At 58.3% G+C, this 22,952-nt stretch overlaps 1 protein-coding gene across 3 annotated transcripts in view; it reads left to right on the top strand.

Moving 5' to 3' along the window:
- Window positions 1-22,952, top strand: part of BCL9L (BCL9 like) — a 70,965-nt gene that overhangs the window by 8,767 nt on the left and 39,246 nt on the right. Inside the window, exon 1 of one of the 3 annotated variants that reach the window (XM_052783828.1) lies at window positions 11,172-11,262. The exons of the other annotated variants lie outside the window; for them this stretch is intronic. The gene's annotated coding sequence lies outside the window, so the exon portion shown is untranslated. Of the gene's footprint in view, window positions 1-11,171; window positions 11,263-22,952 lie in introns of those variants that run through there. 3 annotated transcript variants of the gene reach the window in all.

Here is a 22,952-nt window from a genome sequence, read left to right on the forward strand (position 1 = left end):
ATCATGCTTGAGAGTTTCAGAGATGAGCTTAGCCCTGCTCTATGCAGTCCTGCCTCATGCTGTTCGGTCCATTTTCTTTCTGCCCTGTACACGTGCTCTGGAGACACAAGTGCTCCTTCTGTGCCAGACTTTCAGAGACTCTTAGGCAGGAGCCACTCTACATATTGCAAAGAGTCCAAACAGGCATCTCAAACCTCACTCTGCTTTTGAATGGGAGAGGCTGTAACGAGTGCCTGAATCAAAGGGTGTCTATACAGGTTGTGCCAAATGCAGTCCAGCCCCCCTAGAGATGTCTTTTCTGGTTCCAATTGGATAGCGTGCCTTTCTTGAAACCTGGGCTCCAGTTAGGAATGACCATCTGGTTACATCTTGTATTTTGGGGCTGGTGCAGCCTTCTGGCAGGGCACTATGGTACTGGGGATGTGCTGGGGACTGACAGGGCTGTCCCTCTGCCCCTCCCTAGATCAGGCCAACATGCAGCTTTCTCTGCCGGGATATTGCTGCCAGGCAGAGGATGGCAGGTTTGTGTGGGAGCTGCTGGCACCACCTGTGGCTCCTCATACTGCTGGCCCTGCAGAGCAAACATGGGTAGAGGAGGCTCCTTTACCCTTGGGAGGCTTCTCTTCTCGGTGGGCTCCCTGGGAGCTGGAGAGCGCTGCTGACCTGGGCTCTGTCCTTTTGTGTCCCCGACAGCACAGCGCAAATGCACATCTGCATGATGCCGATGAAGCATCGTCTCCCTGTCATGAAATATTCATGCCCATCTCCAAAAGGGCTCCAGCACGGCAAATCTATGCGTCCCTCCCGTGCCCGCTCCCCCCCCCCCCGGCACACAGGCAATCTGTGCTGCAGAGGGGGTGGCTGTGGGCTCTGCTGTGAGGTCAAGCCAGATCCAGGCAGCTGATCTCTGCCTTTGAGGAAATAAACCAGAGCAGAAAAGAAGTAGCAAAACCCCAGGAGGTGCTTTTGAGACTTAACCCTTTCCAGGCTGGGAAGCACCGGCAGAGAAAGCGTGCAGTGAACAGCATGAGCAGTGCAGGGACAGCTGGATCTAGAGAGCAGCTGAGGTGCTGTAGTCCTTTCTCAGGCTGGGAAAATTGTTACCAAGCCTGGGAACTCTGCTGGAACAGGCTCTACTGCTCTTGGATGTGCTGGTCTAAATCCATCTGATGCAAGGTGCTGTGCTTCTCCTGGCTTTATTGAAAGCCGCCTTGATTTCACTGTAAGCACTCCACAAAGCGCAAGTCCTTGCTAGAATGTCACGGAGGAGTACCCTGTTTCCCCTGTGGGTGGAGGAGCATAAATCTTGGGTCTCGTGAGTTACTTCTCTTTGATTTTTTTATGTTCAGGGCATTTTTGAGCCTCCTCCTCGTTTACGGTTAAGATGTCAGACAGTGAAAGTAATATATTGCATCAATTATAGGGAGACTGCTCCACTCGGGAAAGTTGCTGGGCTGGGAGTGGTGGCGGTAGGACTCCCTCAGTGACCTCCATGAGCCCTGTTGTGCTGCGGGGACCTTGCCTTGCTGCGTGACTCTGGAGCAGAGCGAACTGCTGCAAAGGGAGCTCTCTGGGCAGGCATTAAGGTGAGGAGGGCATCAGGTACTCGGGCACGCAGTGCAGGTGGTGTTTGAGCGGCCTGGCTTGGCCGGCGGATGCAACTGGTTCATTAGTCCCTGCCTGTTCATCCCCTTGATAATCCGATTTGCATTCCCTTTTCTTCCCCTGGATCCTGCTGTTACCATGGGAACTGTGTTCACAGTTGCGTTTCATTGGCTTCTGGAAAAACTCCTTTCTCCCTTTCCCCTTGTGTCATTCCCCTTTTCCAGCTTGGACAGGGAGCTGTGGCTGTCAGAGGACGGGGAAGCTTGCAAGGCTTCTGATAACTGGAATGAAGGCAGCAGCTGGAGGGAGGAATTGGGGAAATATGGCAAGACCGTGAGGGATGAAGTAATTCTGCTTATGTGGTCTTTAGCTTGGTCTTTTCTGTGTCCCGCAGCTATGAAAGGGAGTCCTGGACACCTACTGTCCACGAGCCTGCTCGCTCACCCCAAGGGTCTCTCCTGCTTTGAGTCCACTGTTGTCTCTGGTGGCCTGGGAAGCCAGCACCAGGGTGGTACATACTGTGTTCTTTGTTATAGCTACGGGATTTTCCTGCCTGTTTCTGCAAAGACCAAGCTGGTGTTGTGACTGCTCTATGGTTGAGAGACAGTAAGGGGGGAGACGCTGCTCCAGGCTCTTGCACTATCACCTTCTTGCTGCCTTTTGCTTTGTCCAAGAAAATTGTGCTTTGGCCTGGTAGGTTAAGAGTGCGCACAGAAAGTCGCAAACAATTGCGATACTACGTCTTAATTAATTGTCATTTGTCGGCTTCTTTGTTGATTAAGTAACTGTGCCTTGGTGTTTTCTGAGAGGTTGCATTTGAAGGAGGAAGGGGCAGTGGCAGACATGTTCCCCAAGCCCCTTCTTAGGAGGGTTCTCCTTCTGTTACTCAGCCCCATATGTAGTGGGGCTAGCAGCTAGGTTGCTTCAGCCTTACCACTCTGGCCTCCGCTCTTCCTCACCCTGTCTAGTCACGCTGCTGGAGAGCCAACAGGGCTTTGGCAGCCTCGCTCCATCTCTGCCCATCTAAACCCAGTTCCTGCCTCTGTTTTTGTCCTGGCCAAGCACCTCGGCACCTGGCTGACCTCATTAGCCATGGCCAGGCCAACCTCTGCATTTGGTGCTCGGGCTGTGCCAGCCTTTGCTGCCAGACCTGCAACATTCCTGCAACCCCTTGCATTGCCTTCCACCTGTGGGAGAGGATTTTGATGCTTGGCTCTCAGCGTCTATGCCATATAAATAGGGCAGTTGTGAAGTGCGTTAAGGTACCTGTTACACAGATATTCGGGAAGGGCTGTCTGTGCAGGAAGGCGTGATTTAATGGTTCAGGTGCCAGCTGTAAGCCGCTGCTGCTGGCGGGGACGGAGGGTTTGTTTAGCTCTTCGTATTCTAGCGCAGGGGCGAGGATGTATTGCCTGCTGCGGAAATCCATTTCCTCGCTTCTGTGCCTGGATGTTAAAGCTCCGTTTGGCATCTTTCGCTGGAGCCACAGTTTCTTCTTTTCCTCTTAATTAAAACATCCCCTTCTGCTGTGCGCACATGCTGCTATTCTGCCGTGCATCGCCCTGGAGATAGCTGCATCTCCTTTGCATCGTCTGAGAGCAAAAACAGGGTAAATACAACAAGGCAACGTGTTTTCTAGTGTTTCTTGTCCCAGCTCTGGTGCTGCATCTCGGCGTGGGGCATACAGAGGGAGAATCTGGCCGCCGTTGGCGCAGCCCCGCTCTCCCTGGCTGGAGGAGGAGAGTGGGACGCCTGCGCCGCCACGGCGGGAGCCCCTGGGTGCCCCGGGAGGGGCCGGGCCGGGCCGTCTCCGCCATGCCCTGCTCCCCCCGTCTGCTCTGCTCTGCTCTGCCCGCCGGCTCCCCCCGGGCTGCTGCCCGCGGCGGCGGCTCCCGGGAGCGGTGGCACAGCCGCTGCGCCGCCCGCGCCCGCCAGGTGGCGCCGCCGGGCCCCGACGCCGGCCCCGCGCGCTGCCGGTGGGCGCCCCGCCCCTCCCCGCCCCGCCCGTCCGGCCTGTGCGGGCAGCCGGCCCGGACTGCGCTGCCAGCACCGGGGATGGAGCCCGCTGCCTTCCGCCGCGGCCGTCCCCCCCTCCGCCACCCCGGGCCGGGCCGGGGCCCGCTGCCCGGTTCTCTCCGCCGGAGCCGGCGGGCCCCGCCCGAGGAGCTGCGCCCGGGCAGCCCCGCGCCAGCTGCGGGCAGGAGATGCCCGCAGCCTCCTGTGCACGCCAGCGTGTCCCGGGCCGCGGGTCGGAGGTGGCGTGAGGCCGGCTTGTGCGTACAGAGCAGCCCCCTTCGCTGGGGGACACACACGCCTTCCTCTGTCCACTCCTGTGTCCTCCTCGCCCCTCTGGCCAGGCAGCGGGGGGATGCTTGAGCACTCCCAAGGCTGGAGAAACGGGCCCTCTGCGTGCGTTCCGCTGTAGCCGTCTGCCCGCGGCAGGCAGTAGCATGAGCGTTTAGCAACGCTGACACCCGGGGAGAGGCAGCCGGCCTCCAGCACCGCGCTTGCCTTGCTGGGCGCTGTGGAGAAGGCAGGCTGGGGTTTGGTAGTGGCTCCGTGTCCGTGGTGGATGCACGGGGCACGCTGTTGGGACAGCGTGAAGGGAGGTGGAGAAATCTGGAGCACGAGAGGAAACTGCAGTGCAAGCGACAAGTAGTTGGGCAGGGGTGGGGTGGTGCCGGCAAGGAGGACCTTTTCCTCATCCCGAATTCTGTAGCATCCCCCTGGCAGTCGGCTGAGGTGCTTGGCACCTCCGGCAGGAAAGTACCATCAGACCTGCATAAATGCACGCGTGTTTTGGGAGATTGGGGTGCGGGTGAGCAAGGGCTGGGTGAAAACCCAGGGAGCAGAAATGGGAGCAGAGCCTGAATGCACAAGTAAAGCCTGTGGCTTTACTCAGGCGGTTGCCCTCCCTGGAGCACATGGGACAGATGGGTCTAGCCAGGCAGCTGGGTGTTGATGCAGGTGAGTCTGGCTGCGTCAGCCCTGCGTGCCAGGGTATGTGCCCTGCTTCTTTGCAAAACAGGTCTGCCCCTGAGATGCTGGGGGAGAGGCGTTTCACCCAGCTAGAGATTTGTGTGCTTGAGGCGTTGCACACACCAAAGTGTGCATGAGTCTCTCGGGAATGGTGACTCTGTGTGTGGGAACGGGGGTAGCAAGCGCTAGTCCAGGTTAGCAGCAACACAAGTCCTTGTTGTGCTGGCAGATGGCGCAAGGCAGCAGCTCGCTAACTTTTCCTGTTATGACCCCATTTACAGAGCGGTGATTTCGAGTGACCCCAAATACTAATAGAGACATTGAATAAAATTGAATTTGTGTCAGGCTTGTGACCTCCCTGAAAACTCTCCTGATCTTGCTGACACAGGGCTTGAGTGTCTGCAGTGACCAAGCTTCCAGGAGCCCTCTGGAGATGAAGGCACCGAGTAAATAAATCAAAGGGAGGGATTACTCTGTTCCTAGTTCTGCCTTACTTTAAGGCTGTAGTAGCAGGGACAGCAAAAGCTGTTCCTGCACCTTCCTTGACTGTCTCGTTATCCCCCAGTATGATGCACTGCAGACTCGTCGGTGCTCTGTCTGCAGCGGAGCTGGCACCCGTGTGCTGTGCTCCCTTCCTGCTGTTTGTGGTTGCACATGCTCCTGCACGCCTGCAGAAACCGTGTCTGCCCCAGCACCGTCTCGACACCCGTCACTGGCATACACACGTGAAGATTTGCCCGTCCGCGACGTGCGTTTGCCTGCACACGTGTGCACGGCATGCACCATATGTGCCGAGGCTGCTCCGGGGGTCCGCTTTGGCAGGCGTGGACCAGAGCGGGGCAGTCAGCGGGCAGGCTGGTGGAGCGGAGCGTGGCCTCGGCGCGGAGGGGGAAGCTGAGGAATGCGATGGCAGCAGCCGAGAGCCGCCCGCCTGTTTTGCTCAGACCCGAAATCCCCCGCAGGGCCCGCTTCTGCCTGGCCCGGCCGGCCAGGAATGCCACAGGGAAGGGAAACCTGGCTGCTGCGGGGGGAGCGCCGCGTTCCTGCCCGGACCCCCGGCTCCCTCCTGCCCGCCTCCTGCCAGGCTCGCCCCCTGCGGCCCGGGGCGCTGGGCCGAGCCCGCCCGCCTGCCCGCCCGTCCTTTCGGCGAGGGAGCTGCTGGCTTTGTGTCACCGAGACGCTGCGATTCCAGAGCCAGCCCTGCCTGCTCAGTTTTTCCAAACCCGCACTTGGGAGGAAGGCGCCGTATCAGGATAAGAGTCCCCCCCCTCCTCTCCCCACCCGCCCCGCTGCCAGCCACCTTCCTGCTCCCCAGCCAGCCCGAGCCCTGGGTGGCAGTGGGAGGCGCCGGCTTTGCCGATGGCTGCATTTATCACGCTGGTGGCCTCGCTAAATGCTTTAACCCTTTGCGTCCCGCGGGCGCTGCTGGCAGCAGGCTGGGTGGCCTGCCCTGCTGGCAGCTGCCCAGCCCCGCAGCCTGCCTGACCGGCTCTGGCTCTCCTGCCTCGACCAGGTGGCAGAAGCTCCCTCCTAGCTCCTGCACCAGCAAACCTCAGCCTTTTCTTGGTTTGCTGCTCGCCAGGGGCCAAGCGGCGGTGTCCCGAGACTGGGGACAGCCAAGCAAATGGCGCTGCAGGACCCCATGCAAGGAGCAGCCCAAATACAGCTAGAGCATGTAGCAGAGGCCACCTGAGGCCGGGCTGCTGTGGTAGGAGTTAAGCTCATCTCCTGTGTCAGTATCCCAGCGGCATCAGGACTTTGTGCACCATGTGGCGGCAGACCCGGGATGACTTCCCCTGGGCTGCACCAAGCACCTGAGGCGGTGGGAGGACGAGGCTGGCGTTCAGAGCATGTGGGAGTCACAAGAAGGGGAAGAAGGCTTGAAGAGCTATGTGGTGCTCGCACCCATATAGGTGTTATGAGTGTATCTGACGTTGCAGGAATAACAAGGCACCCAGGATCCGAAGCCTCGGTGTCTTTGTGATCCTGGAACCGTGTCAGGAGTTTGTCTTTGCTAGACGATGGTGTGTCAGCCGTGCTGTGGCTGCAGCAGCCTATTTCCATTTGGGAAGAGGACAGCTCAGCTTGATTAAATTCTCCTCTGGTACTCCAGCGCAGGCTGTCTTTTGCCTTTAGGACTGCAGCATAGGAAAATCCCAGCGTATGGAGGGGGGCCAGGGCCCAGCTCTGGCATGAGGATGCTGAGCAGGAGATTGTGGCTGGCTGGCTGCATTGCTTCACGTGTTGTCTTTGCGCTTCCCAGTTTCTTCTGGCTGCCATGGGTGAATGGCCTTGGCCTGCTGGAGATGTGATGGTTAATAAGTTAGTGCAAAGGAAGCGGGCTGGGATCCCATTTGAAAGGAGCAGAGAAGCCAGGCTGGGCACCCCTGATTCTGTCCAGGTCAGTCTGGCTGCCTAGGCAGCTGCAGAGGTAGCACAGGCTCCTTGCAGCTGCCTGCTGCTGGTGGCTGTCTGGCTCAAGCTCCCAATGTGCATGAAATGAGGGAGCCCATTCTTCCCTGGCTGGCTGCAGGGCTGGGTGCAAACCTGGGGCCTCTCCTGGGCTGGCTTTTTTCCCCCTTTCCCTGAGCAACGGCTTTGTGGTGCCATCAAAACCGAAGTGGGATTGAGACCTTGCGATGCAGCCCGCGGGAGATGGAGGTGCAGCAGGGACTTGTGAGGCTGTGGGGTAGGATCCGTGCCAGTGTCTGAGGGGAGAAGAGGGCACTGTGGCCAGGAGTCTGTTTAGGGATGGGCAAGACCCAGGGTCCTGCACAGGGAGAGATGAAAAGACGTTTTTAGGCCAGAGTCTACCTCCGCGGCAGTAACGAAGCCTCTTCCACCTCCTCGCTGGACCTTTGCCTTTCTGGGGGAACACGGGATGAGCCTGTGTGCCAGGTCTGTGGATTTAACGCTGGAGCTGCCCCCGGCTCCCTGCTCTGTACCTACGTGGATCGGCATAGCAGAGGGCTGCTCCTAAAACAGGCATTTTGCAGCCCCAGACTCGTTTCCTTCATCCCAATTCATCTGTGCTCTTCCGTCTCTGGGGCCTCTGCTGGGGGTTGGTCTGGGACTGGAGTGAGCCACTGGGGAAGTGCTTTGCAGAGAGGCAGCTCCAGCTAACTGTGAGTCACATCATTAATTCCAGTATAGTTAATTGGACCTAATTAATCATATTCATAAGTGTAATGAGGGCCTCGCCCACAGGGGTCTTGCGAAGGTCTGAGCTTGGGGCTGGTGTTGTGGAGAGGCAATGGGAATGAACAAGTCCCAGAGCCTTGGAGGAGGCTTGGGACCCAGCTTCTGCGTACTCCCGACATCCTCATCAGCAAAAACATGACCGGATGAGGCCGATCCTTCTGACCCTGTAGCCCAGTATCCTCTGCCTCCCACAGAGGTAGAACATGTCAGGAGGTTCTGGGTTGCTGGTCCCAATTCTTCCCAGGGAAGGCCGGAGTCATGGTCACAGATGGCTCTGTCTTGGTCCTTGACTAGTTTGGAAGGGTGACACTTGATTTCCCGGGTGTATGTTTTGCAGCCCAAAGGCAGGAAAGCCCCGTGCAAGGGAGGGGCAGGTAACAGCCAGTTCCGGGTATCTCAGCCCGGGGCTCGCTAACATGCTGATGTACCAGGCAGCTCCTGGGATGAGCTGCTGCTGTGATGGTGTTGGCAGAGGGAGGCTTTGAGGAGCTCCAAGGACTCTGCTTCCCCATCTCCTCCCCTCCCTGTCTCTCCTAGCGTGGGTGTAATGATGGAGGAGGGAAGGGGAGACTGGGAGTCGGAGTCAAGTGTAGGGAGGGCAGCTAGCCCGGCAGATGTTAATTAAAGACAGAGGCTCAGCACTGAGCCGGCAGCGGCTGGTCTTCCCACTGACCTTTCCCAGTCTCGCTCTGCCACTTTCATGTGCACAGGCTGGGAGAGATGCGAGGGGCTGTGATGTAGAAAGCCTGGGAGGCCACAGGGAAGGAGCGGGAGGGAGAGGCAGCCGGAGGGCCTGGAGGACAGGTGCCTCCGCACATCCCCTCCGCACCAGACGTGGCTGGAGGGAAAGAGCTGCAGGTCAGCCCCTTGGCACCAAGCTGTTGTGCCAGACAGCGGTGGTCGGGCACTGTCTTTAACCCACTGCGCCTGTGCGTGCAGCCTGCAGGGACACGAGCCCAGTGCTGCTACTGGGAAGGATGAAAGAGTGAAAATACGTCACTGCTTGCCAATGAGGCGCTTGGGAGCTCACCAGAGAGGCAGGGAGATGTACGGCCTCGCTGCTCCCTGGTCCCTGGGAGGTGTTCATCAGGGTACGGTCGGGTGGCTGGTACGAGCAAATGATGCTCGATGCTGCTTTTTGCAAAGCGGCCCCCAATGACTGCCACCTGCGTGGCCTGCAGTCCCCCGAGGGGAAAACCCAGGGCATATGCACGGTGGTCCCTTCTGTCTGCTCCAGCCTCAGCTGCTTTTCCCAGGGTGCTTCTGCAGATGGGCGAAGCCACCCCGGGGCCAGGGGCAAAGAGGCACCCTCAACGGCCTACGTCCCATCCTTTCGGTTTGGGTTGTAGAGCGGCCAGCGCGCTTCTGCCCGCCCGCCCACCCTCCGGCCCACCCTCCGGCCCACCCTCCGGCCTACCCTCCGGCCTACCCTCCGGCCTCTCTTGGCGGCCGTCGCTGCTCTTCGCTTGGCCCTGCCGCTGGGGAACGGGGGCGGGCAGCGGTGCTGACCCTGCAGGGGGAGCTCAGCTGCCCGCCCCCGCCTGCCGGCGCGGGGCGGGGCGAGGCGCGCGCGCTGCCCTGACCCACCCCGCCCCGCCGGGAGCCCGCCCCGCGCCTCGGCAGGGGGCGCTGCCGCACGCCCTGCCCGCGCTCCCGCCGCGGCGCCCCGGGTTTGGCGGGCGGGGGGGGGGCGGTATACACACCCCCACCCCCCCCCGCCCCGTTCCTGCCGCCTCTTCTCCTGCCTCTGCTTCCGAGCCGGGGGAGGGCGGGGAACCGGGGGCCCGGCTCCGGTGGCGGCTGCGGCCATGCGCGCGGGCAGAGCAGGAGGGCAAGGTGGTGGTGCCGTTTTGCTGCGGGGCTGCTGCTGCTGCTTCCCGTCGGCCGAGATGGATTGCTTGTCCCTGGATCCCCTTTAGCGCTGCAACGCTCGGAGATGCTGCCAAGCGGTCCCTGCCTCCAGCCCTCTCTCCCCAGCCCACCCCCGAGCAGTGAGTGCGCTGCAGGCAGGAAGGTGACACATCCTGGTTAGGATGCTGCTGGCATCATCCAGAAGCGGGTGGACTGGCTTAATGGCCTGATGTGCGTGTGCACTTGTGCGGCTCCCTTCTGCCTGCGAGGGGGGAGGGAGCAGGCCAAGAGCACAGGCAGCCGCCGAGCCAGCTGTGTCCTCTCTCAGCTGCATCCTGTGGGCCTGTAGCAGCAGCAGCAGCCGCCCCCAGTTGGGCCGCAGCTCCCGAGGTCGGCGGGGGGCTGCGCTCCTGCCGCCCGGCCAAAGCAAATGGTGTGTTTGAGATGGACACCGCTTCCACCCGAGCCTGCAGCCGGCTATCCCCAGCCACCTCGCCTCCCGTGTCCCTCTGCTCCTTGGGTCTCACCTGCCTCTCCTCACTCCTGTCACCCCCACCCCAGGGTAGCTGTCGATGAAGGCTGTCGCTCAGGGGAAGAGGGTGGTTAACACGTGGAAAACTTGCCGGTAAAGACAGTAGCGTCAGGACTGACAGTCCCGGGTGCTGGGGCTGGCCCTCGGGCATCACTGCCTAGGCCCCAGAGCGGGACTCAGGTGGGGTGGATCTCCCCCATGCCGCGGGGTGCTGGTGCGGGACCCACAGGCCATCAGCACGGCCGGGATCGGAGGCTTGCAGGCTGATGTTTGGGGTGGTAAAAGCAGGGCGGAGCAGGCCCTGGGTAGGAGAGGGGCCGCTGCTGTTGTGGGAAGGTCCGGCACCGCTGTGTACCGGCGATGCCAGGCCCCGCCGTGCGCGACGTCTCCTGCACCCGGACGGCCGCTCGCGGGGAGACGGTGCCTCGCTTCCCCCTCCCGGCCCCACCGGAGGCCGCAGGCGACCCCAGACCCGGTGCCGGGCGCCGCGTCCCGGCGCGGTGCTGGTCCCCGGCAGGCCGCTGGGCGGCCGCCGGAGCGCCCGCGACGAGGAAGCGGTTAATCAGCGCGCGGGGCTTTTATTTTGACAGGGCAGCGCCTGGCTCCGCGCTCGGAGGAAAGTGAATGATCCTGTTTCTCCAAATGATTATTCAGGCTCCGGCGGAGAAAGGAGCACTCGGCACGCAGCGCCTCGCCCCTCGCCACGGCGTCCCCGCCCGCGCCCGGGCCGCCGCGCCCGCCGGCACCGCAGCCCGCCGCCCGCGCCCGGCCGCCCGCCGCAGCGCGGGGAAGCCGCCCGCGGCCCGGGGCCGGGCGGGCAGCCGGGGCCCGCCGCGGCCGGACGCCCAACTCCACCGGCGGGCGCGGGCTGGAGCCGCCGGCGGCGCCGGCGGAAGGAGCGGCGCGGCGGGGCGGGGGGCTCCACCGGCGCCGCCGGCCCCGGCCCCGCGCCCCGCGGCGGGCGGCCGAGCCATGAGCGCGGCCCGCGCCGCCGGCCCCCCGCCGCCGGCCGGCCCTCAGCAGCCCGCGGAGCCGCGCCGCGCCGCCCCGGCGGGCTCGCCCGGCCTGCCCTGAGCCGCGCCGCCGCCGCCGAGGTGAGTGCCCCGCCGGCGCGGGCGGCCGCCGCCCCATTGTTTCGCCCCGGGGGGCCGGGGCTCTGCGCCGCAACCCCCGCTTCCCCCCCACCCCGCCTCCCCCGGCCCCGCGCAGCCGGCGGTGGCCGGGCCCGCCGCGGGGCTGTCATCCGGGCGCATCCCGGTGCGCGGGGGGCCGCCGGGAGCTGCGGCCCGAGCCCGCCCTGGGGAGCGGTGAGCCGCCGTACTACAACTCCCAGGGGGCGGCGTGGTCGGTGGGGACCGGGGGGGAGCGGGAGGAGGGCGAGAACTTGGCGGGGAGACGGCGCTGGCCCCGGCTCGGCCGGCCCGGCGCTCCCCGCGCCTGGTGCCGCAGCCCGCTGTTGGCGGGGTCTGGCCGGGCCGGCGGGACTGGCCGGCCGCGGGCGCTGGCTGGGGATGCGCTGGCAACGCTCCCGCTCTCCTCGGGCAGGTCTTGGCCATCGTCCCTGCTCCCCCTGGCACTTGCCACTTTGCTCTTGCGTTTCGGGGACTGCTCTCCCTGGGTCCTTGTCACCCATCGCCGTGGCCACCGGCGATTCCTCGAGGACCAAGGAGCGTCGAGTGGGGGCTCCGCTCTAGATGCAGAGAACTTAGTTGCGTTGCGCCCGGTTTTACCCGGGCTGCTCTGGATTTTGCAAGACCTTGTCGGTGCTGTTAAAGCCCCCGGGAGAATTGGAACTGGGATTCCTGGATCTGGACTTGCCGCGTTTCACGTGGGGTTTAAATAAACGCTCCTGTTGGAGCCCATCCTAAGTGTCAGGGGAGACCTCTCCCCTCTCTTTGCGGCGTCCTACGTTCCCTCTTGAGGTAAACCGAGCATGTGGTCGGCTTGGAGGAAAAAGGGGGGAAACACCATACGTACGTGCTTTCCTTGCGCGCAGAAAGGAACCGATGTAACAAAACCTTCCCTGCCTTGCATTAGGGACGTGTCTTTAGCAGGTGGTGAACTTGTCCTAGCCCTGCTCTGCTAGCAACCACTTGCCGGAGTAGAAATGTGAGAAGGATGCATATCTGAACACATAAGTAATGCTACATGACAGGGCAGGCTGTTGTGGCGTTGTGTGCGGCGTCTGCGCGCCTTGGGGGCAGCACTGTTTGACAGGGCGTCGGGCTGCGGTGTCATACGGTTGCGTCCTGGCTGCGCGAGGCAAAGGGCTGCCGACAGCGTGGCATGGAGGACCGCCACGCACCTTCGGCTGCGGTGCGTCCCCGCAGAGTGGTGCTACGGGAGACTTAGCTGCGCGCTCTCGACCTGCGGGATCTGTGCTGCGAACGTGGCTACCGCTCGTTGCCCTGCCCAAACGCTGTTTCATGCCGGGCATGCAGTAACGACGTGCAGCTCCCTCCATCCGTCAGTCGCCAGGTCTCTCCGCAAAGGGATGTATGCGTGCCTTGTTTTGCTACTTTAGTGGCAGGAGGGATAAGAAAAGTGAGTCACGGAGGAAGTGATTTGCCCAAGGTCGCATGGCGAGTCTGTGTCAGTGCTGAAGCAAGACCTCCTTTGACGCCGGTGCCTGCGTTAACGCTGGCTGCTGCCGCACGTGGGTATATAATACATGCCCAAGGCCGGTACTAGTGCAAAAATCACCAGGTCGACATTGTTGCCTGATTCTCTCTCTCCTTGGTAGAAAGATGAGCATATTGGTGTGCTGTCTCTACAGCAATGCTCTACTCCATTGTAGGGGGGGACTTTTTCCAGAGCATTCACACCCTAAACACTACCTTTTTGTCTGTTTTGTAGCATGTGTTTTGCCATTTTAGCTGGGCAGATGGTGGGATTGGTGCCTCCCCGCCACCCTGACCTGTATCTTCATTACCTAGAAAATCCATTTCGTGGTGGTTGGTATTTTCTGCGGTGCAACGTTGTAGGTGTTACTACGTCTCCCTGCCCTGAAAGTCCCTTTCCTCTTTCCAGACACCCCTGCTGGGGGAAAAAAAAAAAAAAAAAAAAAAGTCAGCAGCTACAGGAACGCTTACTCAGAAACTTGAAACCCCGGTTGCTGTTCAGCTGAAGAAAATAAAATAGTTGTGTTTTGTGCTTTAAAGCCCTCCTCTGCCTTTTGCATCTCACCGGGTCGCTGTTGGAAGGTGGCCCTCTGGCCACTGTGTGACAGAGGGGACAGACCGCTGCGTGAAGTGACTGGGCCATCACAAAGCTGGAAGTACTGAGCTCGCTGGGCTGCGCTGCTCCGGGGCAGCTGCTGAGGATGTGCTGGAGTTGCACTCCAGCTCCAGGCTAACTCAAGCCCGTAGAGCTGTGGACCTTGCTTGTGCTGGCTTGGGGTCCCTAAGGTCCAAGCTCAACTCAGCCTTTGACTTTTCTGTCGAGTCGTCGACCCAGCTGGCATCACGTCCTCCCTGCTTTCTGTTTTGGGGGGGGAAAAAACTTTCATTTTCCTTCTCACCGCTGTGGTTCTTCCCTGCTGAAATGTTGTGAGCGTTCTCCCTCTCAGCAGCGCTCACTGTGTGGAGGGGTGCGGAAGGGAGCGGTAGCTAGAGAGGAGGCTCTTGGTTCCCTCTGCAGGGAGCACCAGCTGTGTCCCAACTGGTGGCTGTTTCTTACTGCTGTAGAGGCGTTACTCTTCGCGGCTTACTCCAGTCATCTTCAGCTGGTTGCAGAGTCCTGAGCAAAAGATGGGTCCTGGGATTGTTTTCCATGACCCATCTCTTGTCGGTACAGTGTCCGGTTCAGCATTGACGTCAGGGCAGCCTTTGCTGCTTTGTGCCGTCTCAGGTGATCGGCTGCTGCTAAGAGTGAAAGTTTTTAGCCATTGGAGCACTCGAGGATGTGCCTGTGTCCCCCCGAGGTCCAGATGTGCTCTTGCTGGCACTAGTTGTGTACTGCAGCTGCTACGGTGGGTTTTAATCTGCTTGGGTCTAGCCATTTCCTGGGGATGGCACAGGCTGGCTTCCAGCTCTTAATTCCTTAGGGCTCCATCCAGTTTTAAATACCCTGACTGACTGGATCTCCCAAGCAGGCCTCTTCTGGGGGAGTAAGGCCCCTGTGGAAAAGCACAAGTTTGCTGTTCCTGTCTGAAAATGCATCGGAGGCTGTTCCCCCTGTGAACCTGCCCCTGAGCTGCTGTTGCTGCCTCCTCCCAGGGATGCTGGCCGTCCCCCATAGCCTTAGCTGAGCAGAAGCCCTGAGCTTGCCCCGCAAATGTCATTTTCCTTGTGCTGTTGTTCTCTTGGCAAAGGCCCAGCGTTGTGCCAGTGCCCTAGACGAGGGGGAGCATAGGAGAGTTGTGCTGCATTTGTGACTACTTTTGTTGGCATTTTTAACAGGAAACATGGTACGTAGATGTGTGGATATAGGATATAATGAAGGATAGAGATGTCGTAGCGATACGACGTATGGATGCAGCAATATTTTGTCAGTGTTATTTAAGCTGCATCAGCGAACTGCTAGGAGGATTGCCAGCATGGCTCTTCTGGCAAATCAAAATCTAATGCAGGTCAGGACTCAGCGTCACTCAGCTCTCTTTTCCTCCGCGGAAGATGTTGACTGGCAAATGTGTCTTCTGGTGATCTCGCGTGTGGCTCCATGTTTCCAGGGATTGCGGGAGCTTTGGATACTGACTTTGTGTCATTGATCTCCGTGAGATTAAAACTACCCTACGAGGTTTCTTGTAGCACTGAAGCTGTGCAAAAATACACCCATCTAGGAGCAAGGGGCCTAGGAAGCACGGCAGCTGCTTTGCTTCTCAGTTGTGCGTTTCCAGCAGCTCTGTGCGGCGTGATGGGTGAGGATGGCCGAAACGATATTCCTCAGTTCTTCCTGACTCCTGTTTCAAAGTTGCGTGCTGCTTCCCGGCAGGTCAGTCTTTGCTCCTCTGGTTTGGCTTCCCTTCTGCGAGCACCACCCCCGGCAGCCCCGAGTGGAAGGTACCCAGGAACTGTTACCAGAGGTTGGCAGGGATGGTTTCTGTTGCTGTATTTTGCCCCTCAGCCTATCCCCGGGAGGCAGCACCAGCCAAACCATGTGGAGTGGATGAGAGGCACCCTTCCTCCTTCCTTGGTGCCTGTTCCAGGTCATCTGCTTGGCACCAGGCCCTTCCTGGGAATGGAGAGCTGGTTTTGTTTTCTCCCTACCTGATTTTCTTTGAAAGTCAAAGGTGGAGAGGATGATGGATTTTGTTCTAATGGGGACCAATTCACGGTGGCGTTTGCAGTCGCCACAGGGCTGTACTCAGCAGGAGCCAGCGTGGAAGAAGCAGTTAGTGTCACTGGCACCTGCTTTTGATTTAAGGGAGAGCCACATTACGGAGGGGCGGCTTGCCAGGAGCACTGTGCGCTCTCCGCGTTCTTGGCGAGCAGAGCTGTGCTTGTCGGTGCCCTGGGCAGCCTGGTCCCTGGTGCGGCAGGAGAGGAGCACGGGATGCCTCGGCTTGGCTATCTGAAGCCTGCACCAAGCCTTGGAAATGGGCATGCTGCCGTTGGGCGTCCTGACCGGCTCTGAGTGCTGCTTGCTTGGGCCCAGACCTCCCTTCCCACCTTGCGTTCCTGCCGCCCCTCTCCCAAGTGGGATGGGCCGTTGGAGACAGGCAGCTCCCCAACAGGCAGGCTTACCTTGATGCCGGCTGCGACCCTCTGCTGGAGAAAATGGCGTGAGGATAATGGTCTGTGGCACCCTGAAGAGCCAAGTGGGAACCTGTTCTGCTGTCACTGGGTGCATGTCCAGGCTGGGCACAGCTGGTTCTTTGGTGGCTGCTGGTGTCTGGGCACGAGTGGTTTCCCTGTATCCCAGTGTCCTTGCTGGATTGCCAGGCGGGTGCATCAGGCTGTGGTTTCCAGCCCGCCGCCCTGCCAGTGATGGGAGGGCAGGGCCTTCACCTGGCATCTTGTCCTGCTGTGTCTTTCTGGGCAGCTGCAGGCAGAGGAACATGCTAGCTGTGCCTGGGTGTCTTTGGGAGACTGCGCTTCCCCGATGCGGGCAGATGGTCTGCCAGCTTCGGCCGGAGCTGCTAGAGGAAACGGCACTTTGTCACTGGGTTTTTACTTTCACCAAGAGTAGGAGCTGCTAGGTTTGGGGTTTGGTTTTATTCAGCTGTGACTCAAGATGCCTTGAATCCCAGCTAGGGGATGATGGGGAGCCTCTCCTGATGCTGGGGTAATAGCCTCAAGATGGCTTTAAGACTGGGCTGTGCGCTGTGCCCAGAGGTGGGGCGTCACCCTGTTTGGTGAGGAGCTCTGCTGGAGCCAAGTCCTGGGCCAGAAGCCAGGTTTGTGATCCGTGCCAGAGAGGGCGAGACTTGGAAAGCGAAGCAGAGCTCCTCCTGTGTGAGAGATGGCCTGAAATACCAAGCAAAACCACAGAGTGCTCCTTGTTCCTGCCTATGCCCACTGGTCTTCCCTTTCCCTGAAGTATGTGGGAGGCCACAGGACAGATCTGCTAGGGAGCAGGAGGGCTGCGCTCCTCAGGCACCTCTGCTCCATCCTGCCTCTTATGGAGGCACCCCCTCTTCTTTTATTTTTGGGGTTTGTTTTTTTTCCCCTGTTAACCCTGCCTCTCCTATTGCTGTATCTTCCCCATCCCCATCCTTGCTGCTACTGATTTGAGGGCCACCACCTTGCAGGCGGGCTGTCCAGAGCAATGCTGCGTGCAGTTGTGCTGCTCCTTCTGTCACAGCTCAGCTGAGCAGCTTTCCTTTTCTTTGCTCGGCTGCTTACTGCAGTGGCCGAGGAGAGGAACGGGCCAGGATATGGTTTGTGTAGAAGGTGCTCTGCAGTACTGACTGTTTACAGACTGTGCTTCTCAAAATGTAAGCACAGGAAATGCCAGGCTCTGCTGGGGTCTGCGTGAGCAGCATGGCTTCTGCAGGCTGGGTGTCTTGCAGCCTTTGGCGGTAGTGGTGTTCTGCACTGTCACAGGCCAGAGGAGGTTTTCGAGCGCTCTGCAGAAGTAAGGGCTTGGGTTTTTTCACCTCCAAGATAGAGACTGGGAGGAAAAGTGAAAGGAAATGACTTAACCAAAGACAGGAAGGGAATATGGGGCAGAGCTAGGGACAGAAGTCAGGATTCCCAATTCCCACTCATCGCTCTGCTCCTACTCAGCTGCCTCTCTGGGTCTCAGCCTCCTGTTTGAGTCCAGGCATAAGGGGGCTTTTCCAGCCTGCTGAGAAACTGGAGGTCAGGAGCTTCTCTCGTGAAGTGTCTGCAATGCTCGGTGTGTCTGTGAGCTTTCCAGTCCCCGAGTGTCTCATCTCCAGGATTTGTCCAGCTGAGAAAACTGTAAGTTAGAAAGCTACGGCTGGTGTGGCTACAGCAGAAGTCGCAAACCGTGTCCTTGGCTAGGGAGTTGAGCGTCTGGTTCTCCAAAGAGCACCGTGGTCCTTGTCCGATGTGTGTTCTGCAGAGAAATGCTGCTCTCCCAGAATGCTGTACCCTTGTTTGGAGGGCCATAGCCAGGTTTCTCTTAAGGGTGTAAGTTAAAGGAAGCTGTTTCTCTCTGCTTGCGACGTGTCCCCTCCTGCAGTTGGCTTTGTGGACAGTCTCTCTTCACTTGCCACCCAGGCCTTGGTAACTGTCTGATCAGGTGTGCATTGCTTGCCTGGTCCTGCAGGCAGAGACTCTGTGGAGCATTGCAGTCCTCCTAATAGAAAATACATTCTTAATACCCTCTTTGGAGAAAGATCCTGCTGAACAGCTGTGTTTCAGTGAACAGTTGTGCTCCCCTTTAGATGGGAAGGGGTTTCAGCAGTGGGTGCAATGACTGTTGCTTCGTTCTGTTGTTACGCAGTGCTGGGCTCATGGCTTCTTGGCAAAGGCACAGCATGAGGCTGCAATCGCTGGAGGATGCTGGCTTATAAAAAGGCGGTTGCAAGGGTCCTGAGCAGCCACGCTGTAGGTCTCCACGCTCAGGGCAGCAAGGAGCTGCATATGGGGAGCTCCGAAGGGCAGTAACTGAGAGCAAGGGCCCCATCTCTGGGTGACTCTTCCCGACAGCAAGCTGGCCGAGGCTCTGGAAACCCCTGCAGCACTGGAGCTTTCACCACTTCCTCGGCAGGATTCGTTCCAGCATCGGTCTGCAGCGGAGGATTGGGCCAGACAGGGCCTGAACGGAGCGGGTCCGGCCACAGGCGAGCCTCAAGCGCGGCAGTTAGGCTGGGCTGAAAAGCTGCCTGTGTCCTGCCTCTGTGCAGCCTTGTTTGAACTTTTCTCTGGCAAGGAGCAAAAGGAACCGGGGAGACCTAGGGCTGGTCCAAGCAAGTTTCCTCTGCTCTCCCCGCCCCCAGATGCAATGGGGGGAACGGCAGCATCTCCAGACTGCCATCCCGGAGCGGAGCAGTCTGGGGGGGCCTTGGTCACAACAGCTTTTGAGCAAACACTTTGTTGCCTCTGGTGTTCCCTGCCTCTTGGGCTGCGACGCAGGGAGGGGGAAGTGAAACTGTGGTTCAGAACAAGCCCTCTGGATGGCAAGAAAATTGCTGAGTAGCCGGTTTCCAGGTTGCCGAGGTCCTAGCCAGGGCCCGGCGCGGCTGCCAGAAGCAACAGGCTTGGAATTTCCTCCGCCTGGTGCCAGCTCCTCTTGGGCTGGCCGCAGCACTTCTGCTGGGGCCGGGGCTCCTCTCGAGCCCCGCGGATGGGGCGCTCCCAGAGCAGGGGTTATGCTGGAGCTGGAGCTGCCCCCCTCGCTCTCACAGCCTGGTTTCTATTTTCTTTTCCAGGGTCCAAGCTGTTTTGAATTATGCAGCCTGCGCCTCCCGCGGGGCTCCTTGAGCAGCCGCCTAACGAGCTGAGCTCCTGACAAACTTTGCTCTGGCTCTGGCTACGCTTGGAAAATTTTACAGCCTTTTCAGAAAAAGGAAATGCCAGGAAAGGCCTGTCTCTTCTTACTTTTATGAGGGGGTCCCAGTTGAGAGGGGGCAAGATGGGTTTGGAAGAGAAGACAGGAAGGATTTTGTATGCTGTGGCACATACGCTTTCTAGTGATGGGGGTGAGCGGGCTCAGTGCCTCCTGCCAGAGCTGGGCACAGTGGGGGCGAGACCTGCAGGGCTCCCGGAGGGTGCACGGTGGGCACAGGGAAGCAGCGACTCCTCTTCTACAGGGAAGTGGTGGTCTGCGTCTTCCCTCCCAGCTGCCAGCGTAGCTACTGCCTGTTCAATCTTTGCTCATTATCCTTTTCCTGAATGGCCGTGGTTTTATTTCTACTGTGGTCGCAGGTGGAGGCTCCCGCAAGGATGCGCTGCGTGTTGGTCTGCAAGGCTCCTGGGAAGGACCACCACTGGATGCTGGGCTGGTGGTCTCCCCATCATGGGGAACGGCAGAGTGCCTGGGCAGGGTGCTGGTGGGCACAGGGATGTAGGAACGCAGGTGCTGCCAGCACAATGTTGGACCTGAAAGGGACAGTCTTGTGTAATTTGTCCCTTCGGCTGAGCAACCATGTTACAGCAGGGGAAACTGGGACACAAGATAAGCTGTGACTTGCCTGCCTTCCCTGGGTAAGATGGCACTGAGAAGGGAGCCAGGAGCCCTCAGTTTTGGAAAAACTCCACCTCGCTGAGGTGCTGAAGGTCTGCCCTTGCATTTGTCTGGTTTCCTTCAGCAGAGCCCACTGATTGTGGTACTGATCTCCTGACAAGCACTTCTGTCTGGAGCGGCACTGGGAGGTACAGGCTGGTCCTCGCCATCCTCCTCGCGTGTCCTCACAGTGTCCCAGATCCCTTTCCAATGGTAAAAAGGCATCTGCGGGGACAAGGATGGGGGTGTTGGTTGGAGCCTGTAAAACTGCAGCAGCCTGGGGAGTTGTGGGGCTTCTCCAGCGGGAAAGATCGAGGTTTCTGTGCGATCCGTAGGCATCAGCTGCTGCCAGTCGTGGTGGATGAGCATCAGACGTGGGCAGCGATGGCTCTGGGTGGAAGGAGCCTCGCACCCATCCTGCTTTGAGGGCTTTGACTGTTACGCCTGTCAGGAGCGCGGCTCTGGATAGCTATTTGATTTGGCAGCCTGTGCAGGCCTGGCAGCCCTAAGAGTGGGATGCGGGCACCAGGACCGTGCCCTCCTCTCCCTTTTTTTTTTTTTTGTCGCTCCAACCATCCCCAGCTTTCTGCTGTGTTGGGCAGGAGAAAGCACCTCCCTGGGGCTGCATCCCCTCCTCCACCTGGAAAACGAGTGGTATGTCCCCTTTCCTTTCTGGGGGCTCATGGACAGAAGCTGAGATCGCGTTTGACAGCGGAGGCCAAGCGCCTTCGCTCTGCTGCTGGGGAGTACAAGTGTGGCCCTCCTGTTGGCTTCTCACAGGGATGAGCTTCTCCATCCCCACTCGTTCTCAGAGCTCAAAACACATGGGGAGCTGCTGGGAAAAGTATTCAAAAAATAGTTGAATACCTTTTTGTTATTGTTATTTACTTCTGTGATGCCATCTGTGTATATCTGGTTTAGAATGGCTGAAGTGGATATTTTGTATACTCTTTAATTAGTTTCCTAATTTTCAGTGGGGAATCCTGTTTCACATGAGCTTGACACTGCAAAAGGAAAGTCCTGAGCCCCGTTTGCCATCTTTGTACTTTAACAGTACAAACCCAAAGGAAGAACAGGTAGGCGCAGGGGCATGGCTGTACTTCAGTCAGTAGCACCTTTCCTTCTAAAACATTTCCACAGGTCAGCGATTCAGTAATGATCTGCCTAGGCTGCCCACCTCCATTGGGTAATTCAGTGTGAGTTTTGCTCCTCAATCTCCTTTAAAGCTCCTTTTAAAAAAAAAAAAAATCACAGTATTAGGTGTATGAATCTGTGCTTCGGAGCCTGTTTCAAAAAACAAAACCAAGCAAACAAAAAACCCTCTCAAAACTCAAACCTGGTTTCACTCACTGAAAGTCAGTTTCATGAGCTGAAGTTGTAAATGTTTTGTTGATAAGAAAGGAGTTAATTTGCCTTAAGCAGAACTTCAGCAAAGTGTCCTGCCACTTAACAAATATTTTAAGTGTAATTTTAACCCTGATATTGCAGGTGCGTATGTTATTTTAGTGAGATGAGTGATTGACCCACCTGAGCGTTTGTGCGGTCAGGACCTTAACTGTAAGCAACTGCTCTGCACCCTGCATAGCGGTTTCGAAATATTCAGACACAGCTACTGGTGGCAAATGTTTATCATGTAGTTTATTATTATGCTTTGTAATCAAATGTAATTTCAGAAAGTCCTACTCTAATTAAAATGTATTACTAGTATTAGTAGGGTTTAGTATTTTTTTTTTTTAACTTAGTTTTAGGGCTCTGGGTATTTTTCCGATGCTGATGTGGACCCCTGCGCAACAAATCTAAGGCTATTGCAGTACTAGGCTGCCTTTCATAAGTACTTTCCCCAGAACTCCCAGCAGTAGCCTACAGGCCCTTGGTGGTCCACAGTGGGTAGGTTTAACACCAGTGAAGCAAACCAGCTGCCCTAGGATTTCGTAGTTCTCAGGCTGATGCTGGCAGTGCTGTGCTCCGAGCCCTTTCAGTGGAAAGGGACGATGTTGGCATCCCTCAGGGCTGCTGATCCCTGGCTGGGCAATGCTGAGCTTTGTATTCGTCTCACTGCAACCAGATGGAGAGGTTAATTGCTTTGCCCAACCTCAGGCTGAAAGAAGATTGCAGAAGAGGGTAGCTGTAGTTGATGGTTGGTTCGTTGGAAGGGGAGAGAGAAGTGAGCATGTCCAAGAGCAACGCTGTGTTTTGGCATTGCCTTTCCTCCAAGACCTGATCCTGAGCATGTTGGATGGCTGCTGTTTTGGTGTTTGATAGTGGTTGCTCCTGGCTGCGGGTGGTGCAATGGCTGGGGCTGTGGTTGCTGTTTGCAGTATATTTGGAAAAGCTATCCAGGGTATGCAAGGAATTGATCTCTCTTGGAAATTGATAGAAGAATCCCAATAGCAAACACGCCAGGAGGCCAGGCTCTTTACTTCTCTTGCTAGCTTCTTGCCTCCCCACTGGGCACAGACGTTGACGTGCCCGCAGCAGCTCTCTTGTCCTACTTAACAGACTCAAACTCAGATTGTGGGCCAGTGGCTCAGCTTGAGGTGAAGGCCATCCAGGCTCCCATTTGCATGCAAGGTGTGTGTCCATGGGGTCTTCCCTGCTCTGGAGAGCCGTGGCTAACAGCTGACACTGGGCTTGGGAAGGAGGAAAGGTGTGGGGGAGTTGGGATCGTAGCGTCAAGCAGCAGGGAATCTATGCATCGCCCTTGGCCAGTAGACTAGCCTAATGCCTCATCTGATTTGCATATCAATTCATTTTTATTTTAAGAGGACTCAAGTGGACCCAAGTGCCAGACTGCATCTCAGTATGCTGTAGGAGGAGCCCAGGAACTGCTTGATTTAATCTGAACTGCTTGATTTGAGCCTGAGGGTGGTATCGCTTAATGAGCCAAAGACCCCTCTGGCTGAAGTCAGTTTCTTTCCATCCGAAATGGGCAAGTGCTGATTTTTCTGGGGGTTTTAAGGTCCTTTTGAACAGTCCAGGCAGTGAGTGAGTGAGAGAGGGTCGTGTAGACCCTGGCGATGGTCAGGATGCTGTCTGATGGGAGGATGGCTCGCCTAGGACCTGCCGCTGCCCTCGGGCATCCCGGTGCCACGGGAGCAATTCTCTAAGGTGCTGCTCCCCGCCACCGTACGTCTCGTCAGACCGACACTGCCTGGCTCACCGCATCCCAGGTGCGGGACAAAACCAATGGGAGAAGGGTGGTTGCAGG

This window comes from Harpia harpyja, chromosome 4 (assembly GCF_026419915.1).
Source record: "Harpia harpyja isolate bHarHar1 chromosome 4, bHarHar1 primary haplotype, whole genome shotgun sequence".
Taxonomy (NCBI): domain Eukaryota; kingdom Metazoa; phylum Chordata; class Aves; order Accipitriformes; family Accipitridae; genus Harpia; species Harpia harpyja.